The sequence below is a fragment of the Candoia aspera genome, chromosome 4, assembly GCF_035149785.1.
Source record: "Candoia aspera isolate rCanAsp1 chromosome 4, rCanAsp1.hap2, whole genome shotgun sequence".
Lineage (NCBI taxonomy): Eukaryota > Metazoa > Chordata > Lepidosauria > Squamata > Boidae > Candoia > Candoia aspera.
In genome coordinates, this window is record NC_086156.1 from 35716401 (window position 1) to 35727613 (window position 11213).

General features: G+C 38.8%; 1 protein-coding gene across 1 annotated transcript in view; it reads right to left on the reverse strand.

Annotated features, from left to right (window-relative positions):
• Positions 1–10840, reverse strand: part of CPVL (carboxypeptidase vitellogenic like) — a 47328-nt gene extending 36488 nt beyond the window's left edge. The window contains exon 1 of the mRNA XM_063303824.1: positions 10741–10840. The gene's annotated coding sequence lies outside the window, so the exon portion shown is untranslated. The remainder of the gene's footprint in view (positions 1–10740) is intronic.
• Positions 10841–11213: the final 373 nt, after the last annotated feature.

Sequence of the window (11213 nt, forward strand, 5' to 3'; positions counted from 1 at the left end):
GACTAGAAACCAGGAGTCTGTGAGTTCTAGTCCTGCCTTAGGCATGAAAGCCGGCTGGGTGACCAGTCACTCCCTCTCAGTCCAACTCACCTCACAGGGTTGTTGCTTTGGGGAAAATAGGAGGAAGGAGTATTAAGTATGTTCCCACCTTGAGTTATTTATAAAAATAATAAAGGCAGGATAAAAAATCTAAAAAAAAAAATGGCTACAGTGGCCTTGTCAGAACAATCCAAGTCCTACTCATTCCAACAATAATTTCAGGATGGAATGCAATATTTACCACAGAATTACTTCCCTTTCTTCTCCGGTAATTGAGACTGGCAACTCCATTGCTAAGCAATGCAGTCATAAGGCGCAACTCCACACAACCATGCCGACTTACGATGGCAGTCTCAGTTACCATTGTTAGGTGAAACCCACATAGTCACAGCATCCTGTGGTCCTGCAGTGATCACCATTTGTGACCTCCTGTCAGCTTCCCCACTGACTTTACTTACTGGAAGCCAGCAGTGAAGGTCGTAAATGGTGATCACATGAGCGCAGGATGCTGCGACATCATAGTTGCAAGCCAGCTGCCAAGCACCCAAATCACAATCATATGACTGTGGGAACACTGTGATGGCTGCAACTATGAGGACTTGTCATGTCTTAACTCCCCCTCATTCAGTGCCATCATAACTTTGAACGGTTGCTGAACAAGTGGTTGTTCAACGAGGACTATCTGTATCAATAAAAGCCAAAGCACCTATAGTTGTGACAAAACCTTGCATTTGGATTACTATAGTTATTACTATACAAATATGGCCACCGTGAAAATGGTCAAATTTTAGCTAGTCAAAAGTAATTCAAGGAACTGTTACAATCATATTATGCCATGACTCTGTGATTTGCACTGTCTCCCCCAATCCATTTCTGTATCAATTTTAAATATAATACCAGTACTGTGAAGCCTAAACAGGTTCAGCTTTTCTGTTCTCTCTCCATGTACACAGGTGTCTGTCCCATCCTGGGGATCATTTTCAAGTCCCTTTTAGTGACCCCACCAAGTCAGGAAGACAAGAGGCATTTCCTCTCCAGAGAGCTTGCCTAGGGTCTATTGCTTTCTAGACCTTGGGTACTACTATTTTAAGATTAAATCTTACATCTGAGCTCTCACTCTCTCTGCTTTCAGATATGGATGCATTACTCAGAGGCATTGTTAAGGGGTGGTACAAAAGTGCTCCACAGTAAGTGCAATAAACTCATACAGCACATTATCTTTCCTTAGAATGCAATCCTTCAGGATCCACTATTGACAGAACTGGAATTTTCTGGCTCCCTATATAGATCATCAGGGAATCCCAGAGCAGATGTCAAACATAAGTCCTCAAAGAAAACATGGCAAACCACTTTCAATATGTTTCCAAGGAAACTACACAGCCATATCCATGAACTCACTAGCGGTCAAGCTCTAAGGAGATTTAACAGTTTCAAGTATTCCAAGCTTTGAGTCTAGAGCTACTCACTGGGATATTTGTTAAGGTCAACTCAAATCTGAGTTTTAGCATTTCAAAATGCAGATAAGGGCTCAACTAGCTAGATCCTCTTCCATACAAAAAACAAAAAAAATGAAAACCATATTCTTAAATATAGATTTACATGAGAACTCTGGCTTCTTTGTACTGTACAGAGATTTATGTTTGTTACTATAGAAGCAACCAGTAATAAGCACCATATGTAGTATAAAAGCTCAGGATTAACAGTTTGGTGAGAGAATTAATTAGGCCTTTGAGAGAAAGCAAACAACTGAGCAGCTTGAACCACTAGGTGGGATCAGCAAAATCACAGATTTTCGAGAAGGATGTGGATATGGTATAAAGCCTTGTTTGTTTGGGTTTAGGGAGTTGCATGATCTCAGTCACTGTAGTTTGTAAACCATAATTGAGGGTGTTGTCTTGTATTAACCCAGTCATGTGTGGCTTATTTACAAACCCTGGTTAAGCAAACCATGACTGAATATAATGTGTGAATTCAAATACTGGTTCAATAAATGAGACATTAATTACATCCTGACTCTCATGCATAGATATGTCCTGGTTTGTTTTGTTTTTAAAAAGATGAATAAAAGAATAATTAACTGCAATTCCAGGGCAACCTTGATAAAACACTTGCTGGGGGGTGGGGGTGGGGGTGGGGTAATGACACTCACTCACAGCTATTTACAGTAAACCTAAGTGAAGAATAATACTTTTTTTTTCCAGATGGAATATGGCCTAGACATATCACAGGCATCCACTCAAAAAAAAAAATGACAACTGTGCTACTTGTTCAGAATTCAACTTTATTCTGGAAACGTGTAACTCTCCAATCTGCTTCCTCTAATTTACAAATCTTGTCTTATTCCTGCTTCAGTCTGGGAAGACCACTTCAGATCACTGCATACACAGGAGGAATCGTTTTACCTGAAGAGGGGATTAGACTATGAAGCTCCCTCGCTCCCCTCCTGGCTCCCTCTCAGGCTCTGAGATCATAAACCTGATTAAACATCTGAAATCGAACAAAGCTCCAGGATACGACTTCATTTCAGTGGAGGTCATTCGCAACAATTTAGATTGGTGGGTACCCGTTTTGGCTTCTCTATTCACCTATCTTGACAACTATACTAAGATACCTGATGATTGGGGTCTAGCTTTGGTGATCCCAATCTATTAAAAAGGAGGCAGAGATTTACCTGCCAATTATTGGCCTATCAGCCTTCTCAGTGTGGTTAGCAAATTATATGCTAAACACCTATACTGTACAGTAAGCTCCTCGACTGGGTTATAACTCAGAATATCTTGGCTCATGAGCAGGCAGGCTTTAGAGAAGGCTGCTCAATCTTTGACCACGCTTTAACCCTCCAACATCTAGTCGAGAAATATTCCTCCAGAGCTTGCTCAACACTCTATGCAACATTTATAGACCTTAGATTTTGATTTCATTGCTAGAGCCAAACTATGGGAGAAATTGAACTCTTCCTCGACTGATAGAAGATTGCTTGTCCTTATATATAAGCTTTATGAAAACTCCCGGATGAAGGTCCGATGTATCTATGGATATTGCACCAAGGAAATCCCAGTCAAGCGAGGAGTGAGACAAGGGTGTATTCTAGCTCCCCTTCTTTTTAATCTATATATTAACTCTCTCGTAGACAAACTGAATAGCCCATCTCTTCATCCCCCAAAACTGGGAAACAGACATATCTATGTTCTTTTATATGCAGATGATGCCATGTTGCTTTCTTGGACACAGATTGGCCTGAAGTGGGCCATCTGTATGCTTGCTGAGCACAGCCGAGAAGAATGGATAGAAATAAATTACTCGAAATCCAAGGTTATGGTTTTTGCCAAGCACCCTAAGACACATGTCTGGCAGCTAATCCATCATTTAATAAAACAAGTCAAGACCTTTAAATATTTGGGGATTGTTTTTCATGCCACAGGTAACTGCAAATTCCATGCCAACTATGTCAGCCTGAGTGCACAAAAAACAGCATCAGTGCTACAATCTTTCTATTTCTCCAAAGGAGCTCAATATATACCAGCAGTGATTAAAGTTTTCTCAGCTAAGATCCAAGCTCAGCTCCTCTTTGGAGCATAGTTGGGCCCCTACAGATCATTCCTTTCTCTTGAAAGAGTCCAATCCAAGTTTCTAAGATCTATTTTTCAAGTACCTCGCTGCATCCCCAACATGGTACTTCATCGTGAAGCTGGCCTACTAAAAATAGAAACTTCTGCTTGGATTTATAGTTTTTCATTCTGGCTTAAGCTTTCCTTCTTCCCAGTTGGCTTGGCCCTGTTCATTATGACCGATAGCTTTCAATCTTCTTGGTGCCAGGCAATACATGCCAAACTGCAATTATATGGCTTTTCAGGGGCAGCCATCATGTTGTTGGGCTATGAACATGCACTAGCTGATCTCAAACAATGGGCCATTGATTTAGAGCTACAATCAGATTTATCAGTTTTACCTAAAAACATTTTTTGGGGGCCATTCTGCACGTCTTCTCCAACTAGCCAGATATCTTAGCTGCATAATGATTTCAAAATTTGGAAGGGCCTTATCTTTGGTTAGATTCAATGCCCTTCCAACAGCTGTTATCAAAAGGAGATATTGAAATGTCCCTTTCGATCAAAGATTGTGCCCATGTGGCAGAGGAGTAATTGAAACGATGGAACATGTCATTTTATACTGTCCCCTCTATGCAGATGTCCATCAGAAATTACTATCTCAATTTTTTACTAAACATCCAGGCCGTTCGGATTCTTTTTATCTCAAGCTGTTTCTATCAGACCAATTTGATTTTACTTCACTGACCATAGCTAAACATTGCTCTATAATTTGTACAGCACGTCGCAATATCTCTTCTAATTTTCCTTAGATTTTTTTTAGAATTTTAAGTGTTCCTTCTTTTATTCTAATTAGATGTGCATTTTCTGGTTTAATTGCTGGTCTATGACCGAATTAAAATTGATTTGAATTGATAATATAAGCTAGCATAGTTTTACATTCTTGTAGTGTTTTACAAATTTTAGTATTACTTATGTCCTTTTATAGTTATTTGCCCTAGTTATAGTATTTAGATTATTCATGGTAAAATTAATTGTAATTTTATAGGATTCTTTTGCTTTTTAATACCTGCACTCTGTAATTTTACCTTAATAATTTCATCTTTACCCTATTTTATGCTATCAATATGTTTTTTTTAATTTGTATTTCTGTTTTAGCGTAATTGTTATGTTACTAGGTGTATGCTGGTCTATGACCAAAATAAAATTGATTGACAAAATGTGAATCATGATGTCTTAATGCAAGCTCCAGCCTTTCTTATTTGCACTGCAGTGTCAACACAAGTATGTGTTGGATTATCCATCACAGCACAGGTTTGTCACGTGATATCCCCCACTCCCCCACCCCCATAGACCATGACTCCCTGTCACTAGCCAACAGCATTCCATTGTACTACTTGAACTTCTTTCACTATAACTGGTAGGTGGTAAAAAGAGTAACTTTAAAAATTATTTATTTGATTCAATTTCAGCACTGCCTAATTCCAATTGACTGTTTTCCTCTTCTTTCCTTATCAGCTTTTCCTCAGCAGATCTTTTATACTGTGTGCTCGAGGGTATGCAAGCTGCTCTAGAAGCCTTTTTGGATGAAGATCAATATAAAAATGAACGGATGCTATTAAATTTGAAATGAACAGAATTCTCAAAGAGATTGACGGTACATAGTTAACGTAATGTCTAGTTCATCCTTACATCAAAAGTCATTATAATGTGATTACTGTATATATTTGGTACCACTATAGTTAACTGTGCTAAAGAAGGTACAACTAAAGAACATCTTCAATTATTTCAGTATTAGGGAAGGTCCTGCCTGCTGTGCTACAGCTGATCAATACCATTCTTTAGTGATGGAGGAGGACTTTCTCTGAAATGAGAAATGCAAGGCCCCACTACTGATGTGTCTTTGGCATATAAAAATCATTTGCCTTTTTAATTAGGCTTTTCCCAGACATTAACTGCCAATAACATTTGTCTTTTAATGGATCGGCCTTATTCTGGATTTTTGTTAGGTTTGGAAGCTACTTCAGTGTTTTTTGTAATGAGAAATGAATTCAAGGTATTAATACAGTATTAGTAATGACTAGTAATAATAACCATGTATTACCTGTGCTTAATATGCCATTAATGAACTTGGAAGGAAGACTAACAGTGAAACATTGAGCTTTACCTCTTTCTCAGCCAAGTTCAATAATTTTTAAGGAGCATTGCTTGCTACTAAAATCATTTCGAAATGAAAAACACAAATTGGATCTCCAGTCATACTCAGGGGGAACGGATTTTCAGTCAGCAGTAACAGAAATGCTTTTACTCCTCTAGAATTACCCAGGAAACACAGATGAAACCAAGGAGGTCAAATTCAATCAACAGCTATTCCAAGTATACAGAGAGTTGCCTTCCATTACAGAAACAGACTGAACTTGTCTTTGACCTCATTTCCCAGTACTACAGATCGATATAAAATGCACCTCTTCTCAGCTAAACAAATTTTAGAAGAGGGTTAGGTCAAATGGGTAAAGATGCACTTATCTTTACTAAAAACCACACAGTGATTAAATTACAATCCTCTTAATGACTTTTTATTAAGGTGGCTTTATTTTAATTACGTTTTTTACGTAAAAGGGGGAAAGTCCTAAATTCCTTTTGCAAACGTAATATAATTATTGCGAGAAGACGGCATGAAGTTATCTATGATTGCTTTCCATATTATAGGTGTCATGCACATCTTACCCAGGACCAAGAGTTCTGTAAGTTCTCACTTTTCTGGTCCAAGTAAGACGTTCTCCTGGCCACTTACCACATTTGAAAGAGAAAAGCCATACTTTTAAATAACACTGATCCTATGAAAAATGCTTTCCAGTGTTTTGCCATACATTCACATGAAGTGGTAAGCTTGTTAATTACTTTAGTAAAGGTAAAGGTTTCCCTTGACGTAAAGTCCAGTCGTGTCCGACTCTAGGGGGCGGTGCTCATCTCCGTTTCTAAGCCTTAGAGCCGGCGTTGTCCGTAAACACTTCCGGGTCATGTGGCCAGCATGACGACTCGGAACGCCGTTACCTTCCCGCCGAAGCGGTACCTATTGATCTACTCACATTGGCATGTTTTCGAACTGCTAGGTGAGCAGGAGCTGGGATTAACAACGGGAGCTCACCCCGCCGCGCGGTTTCGAACCGCCGACCTTCCGATCGGCAGCTCAGCGGTTTAACCCGCAGCGCCACCGCGTCCCACTAGGTTAATTACTTTAAGTTCCATTAATTTACACTAAGGAAATATGACTGTAAACAATCTTTGTGGCCCTTTCAGGGTTTTTACTGGTAGGACCTCCTGGATATGGCCTGGATCAGGGAGGTATGCTAGAAAAGACACTGAAGAGGTGAAATGAGACTGGGAAACTCCCTGGTTCTAATTCCTACAATTCAGTCCTACACAGGACGATCCAGCAATTAGACAACGTAGCTCAGTTTTTACTTCTGACATTAAATGCAACAGTGGACAGTCCTAATGCTTATTCCAGCTGCCAACTGTTTCTGTCTATTTTACGTCGTTGGCTTCTGAAGAAGAGATGCAAACCTGGAATTCTGTTATACATTGTCTTTGTCTAATAAGGCCTGAAAACATCTGTTGCAGAACATTTATGTATAAGCCAAGGAGAGCTTGCCAAATGGATTTATTGTGGCAAGCTCTCAAAGACTCCAGTGTGTATCTGTAACAAAGAGAAAGAGGATTATTTTTATGATAAAGAAGCTAAAGAAGGAGTCAGTTTTCATCACAGTATTTCAAGACCGTTTAAAATTACATTTTGCTTGGCATTAACCTAGACTAATCTTTCAATCAAATATAGAAAACTTTCATATATGCAGGCAGGAGGGAGAGGAAGCTATGAAAGCAAAGAAAATTTAGGAAATGTACTGTTTTCATGGTACAGCCAAAAACTTCATTAGCAAGCAGATGCTCACAGCTCTTCAGTTTAAAACACATAACTGATAACATTTTAAAATGGCATAATTATTTGATGTTTCTGTTCCTGCCTGGCCTTTAGGCCAATTTGCATGTGCTAAATTATCAAAACAAAAATATAGCATAGTTTTTCTCAACCTGGTGTTCACCAGATGTGCTAGATATTGAGAAGATTATTGAATACATCTGGAGGGCACTTCATTAGGAAAGGCTAATGTAAAAGGAATTTATGTATTTATTTAGTTATTTATCAGCCAAGTTGATCAATTTGCCTTTTTTCCAGCTCAGTGAAGCATAGGGCTACCCAAATAAACTGAATGAACCTTTTGGCTAATACTATATTTAAAAGTATTGTAGAAGAACGCAGTAAGATAAACATCAGCTGATTCAGATCATAAATCAGTATAACTCCCCCTAGTGGTTTATATCTATCCTGGATTTTTATTTTCCCTGTCAAAACTTAGGCTTTTTGCATTTTGTAGTCATGCTACTTCAAAAGTGCTATCAATCACATGGCAGGAGACCTCGTAATAGTTTGAACAAAATTCGTGGTGATTTATCTTTATAGCCACCTCTTCCCATATTGCTTTTCCTTATCTTCCCTTCTATTTTTTTCCCTTTTTCAGATGTACAGTATCTATCCATTTCTGCTACTGATCAAGATCTTTTGGTTTCCAAAGTATGAATACATCTTTAAACCCAAGTGTTTGATGCAGTAATTGTGGCCAAACAGGAGAGCTTGGGCCTAACTTACTAACAATTATGGCAGGGCAAAGAAATAAAGCTCTTTTTGCAACAGGGCAATTATGATAGCACCACAATACCATCTTATTAATAAGAATAATTCAACAGCATTACTTAGAGGATTTCTCCCAATATCATATCGCATGGTCCTTAATGCTACATGTTAAACAAGGGTTTGTTAGAAATGATTTCAATATATCACAATTGACTGAGTCCAACAATGCCAAAACCAAATAAACCACAGTATGGTTTAGAATTCTGTATGAACTTGTCTATATTTGCCAACCCAGGCAATATTCAATTCTAGAGCACTTGTCTGCTCTCTTTTCAATTCAAACCAATCCATCTTATTGTACGGTCAACATTCTGAACAGCTTCAAAATGACCGGTTCTTCGTAATTCCTCTCCAGACAAGGAGAAGAGTTGAAATTGCCCACAAAGGCTCCAGACAGTTGCTCCTCACAAGGAAACTGCAAGACAGCAGTCCCCGGTGGTGGCTCTGGGAGATGAGGGAATAGCTATCTTGCTCAAGCCATGGTCGGCACCTTTAAACTGGGTTCACATACTTCCTTCTCTAATCACTTTCAGAAATTGCTTGTTACCTGCTTTTCAGCCATTATGAACCTTTGGATTGTCAAGTTTTACAGCACCAGGTAAGTTTCCTTCAATCCTTAGCAAAAGAAGTTTTAAATACAAGTTTAAGGACTTAAAAAACATTTCCTGGAATCAACAGCAAAAAGAGGATTAAAACTTTGATTTTAGAAAGTTACAAATGGACTAAAGGTCCAGATTATTTTGAAATAAGATTTTGGAATTAATTACAAAGAATCCTTCCTGTGGAAAAATGCTTTTGTTCTTTTAAAAAAAAACATAGTAAGAGAAGACTTTAAAATTGGGCACTAGAGGGAACTAAATATTACAATTAAAGGAGAAGAACACCCAAACTCAACTTACTAATGCAGAATGAAGCACAATATTTTAACACTGAACATATGGAAGGATATTTTCGAACAATGGACCCAGAATTTTAAGAGTATTTGCCTCTATAGACAGACTGTGTTTAAAAGATGTTATGGAAGAGGAACAAGTTTTACCTAATACAACTGAGACTGATTTGAAAGTGGATTTACAAATGACAGGCTACAAGAGTGACATGGAAAAAGATGTTACACTGGACACAGAAACCAGCTGATGTCTTAATAATTAAAAGGGATATACAAATAACCACAAAAGTGACCTGGATAATTTTCCTATATTGGATTTACAAAAGAACTTATTAAAGCTTTGAAGAAATTTGTGAGAAGGGACAAAGAAAAAATGAAAAGAAATCAAGTTCTAGGACATTATTTGAAGGGACTAAAGATCAAGTTTGTTAGAAGTAAAAGGAAAGAATATAAAGTTGGTTTATTTGATCAAGGTACAAATAGATATATTATCTCTGGTAACCATTAATGGATTTTTGCTGACATCAGGACTGAAATGACAAGGCTTTATGGATTTGTTTATAGATAAGAGATGGGATATGGGAAGAAAAAAATCATTCATTGTATTTTAAGAAAAGGTGGTAAGTTACTAACATTGTTTATACTTGTTGTGATGAAGGGGGAAGTCACTTTTTATATATTTCTTTTTCTTTACTTACTTCAACAGGTTGTTGATCAATTTAAGTTGGTACTTAATGTGTAATAAACCAGCTATACAAAGACGCCTTTCAGCCTTACAAAACTTCTGCAAAACTTGTTTCCTGTCACAAGGCCATTAAATCATCAGCCCTAGACTTGGAGATCAGCATTTCCCAATTGTGACTCTCACAGGCTTGCTTTCTTTCCGTCATCTGGGGCTGCAAACTAAGCGCATTTATTAGGAAATCCCCATTGATCTTAGTGGAATTTGAGTAAAATAGAATAGCACATTTGTTGTGGTCAATGTCCAATGCATTTATTCTGAGTAAACCTGATCAAGTTTTCTCTATTTAATTTGATCCAGGCCTCAGTTCGGGGGCCTCTCGGCTTCTATATAGGAGAGGAGAGAAAAAATACCCACAAAACTGTTTTTTCCCTCATTTGCCCGATACAGTAATTAGACCTAACTCTGCCAGCATAATCGCTAATTTCGCAAGGCCTTTCCACTCCAAGGGCACGACTTGGGAAAACAGCGACAGCGTTCCTTTTCTAAATTAACCACAATAATGCCGCATATTTTGCGCCAGGTTTTACGTAACCGCGCGGAGGCGACCTTGCGCTTCGCAATAGTCCCCTCTTCCACAGATCGAGGGAAGGCGGCGCAACCGGGGCCGATCCAATCGCACCATCCGCAGTCCAAGCAGATCCTATCCTCTCCTCCCTTCCCCTTCCAGGTGCTATTCCATTTCGGCTGTTCTCCCACGACGGCTGGCTGCGCTAATTTACAACACGCTCCTGTAATTCCAACGTACCGATTTATCGACCTCACTCACCAGCTTCAAATTAACTGGAATTCTGGGAAAAGCTGGCAGCAGCTCCTTAACCTATCACAGCTCCATTGCTGAAGGGAAAGGCAGTCGCAAAGCAATCAGCCTGCCCACCTCTTTAGCCCGTGGCGCACGCCCTTCCTTAAAGTGAAACGGCGCCGTGGTGGGAGAGGCTTCAGATCTTCAGCCTGGTAACTAGTCAGCCTCTCGTGTCATGTTTTTGTGCAGGCCTACCAGATTTGCCACTAGAAGGCAGCAAGGGGTACAGAAACTTGTAACATGGTTGTTTGGATTTTTGCAACCCAGATCTGGTATGTCAAAACTAAACCAAGAGTGAAATTAAAGAACTAGGTGTAAATAAATTAGAAGCTGTTTTATTTTAGCTGTAAATTATAAATTATAATTATAGCTGTATAATTACTTGTTCCAGAAAAATGAAGTACTTCCCACATCGGTCACACAGTGGACCAACTCTAAGG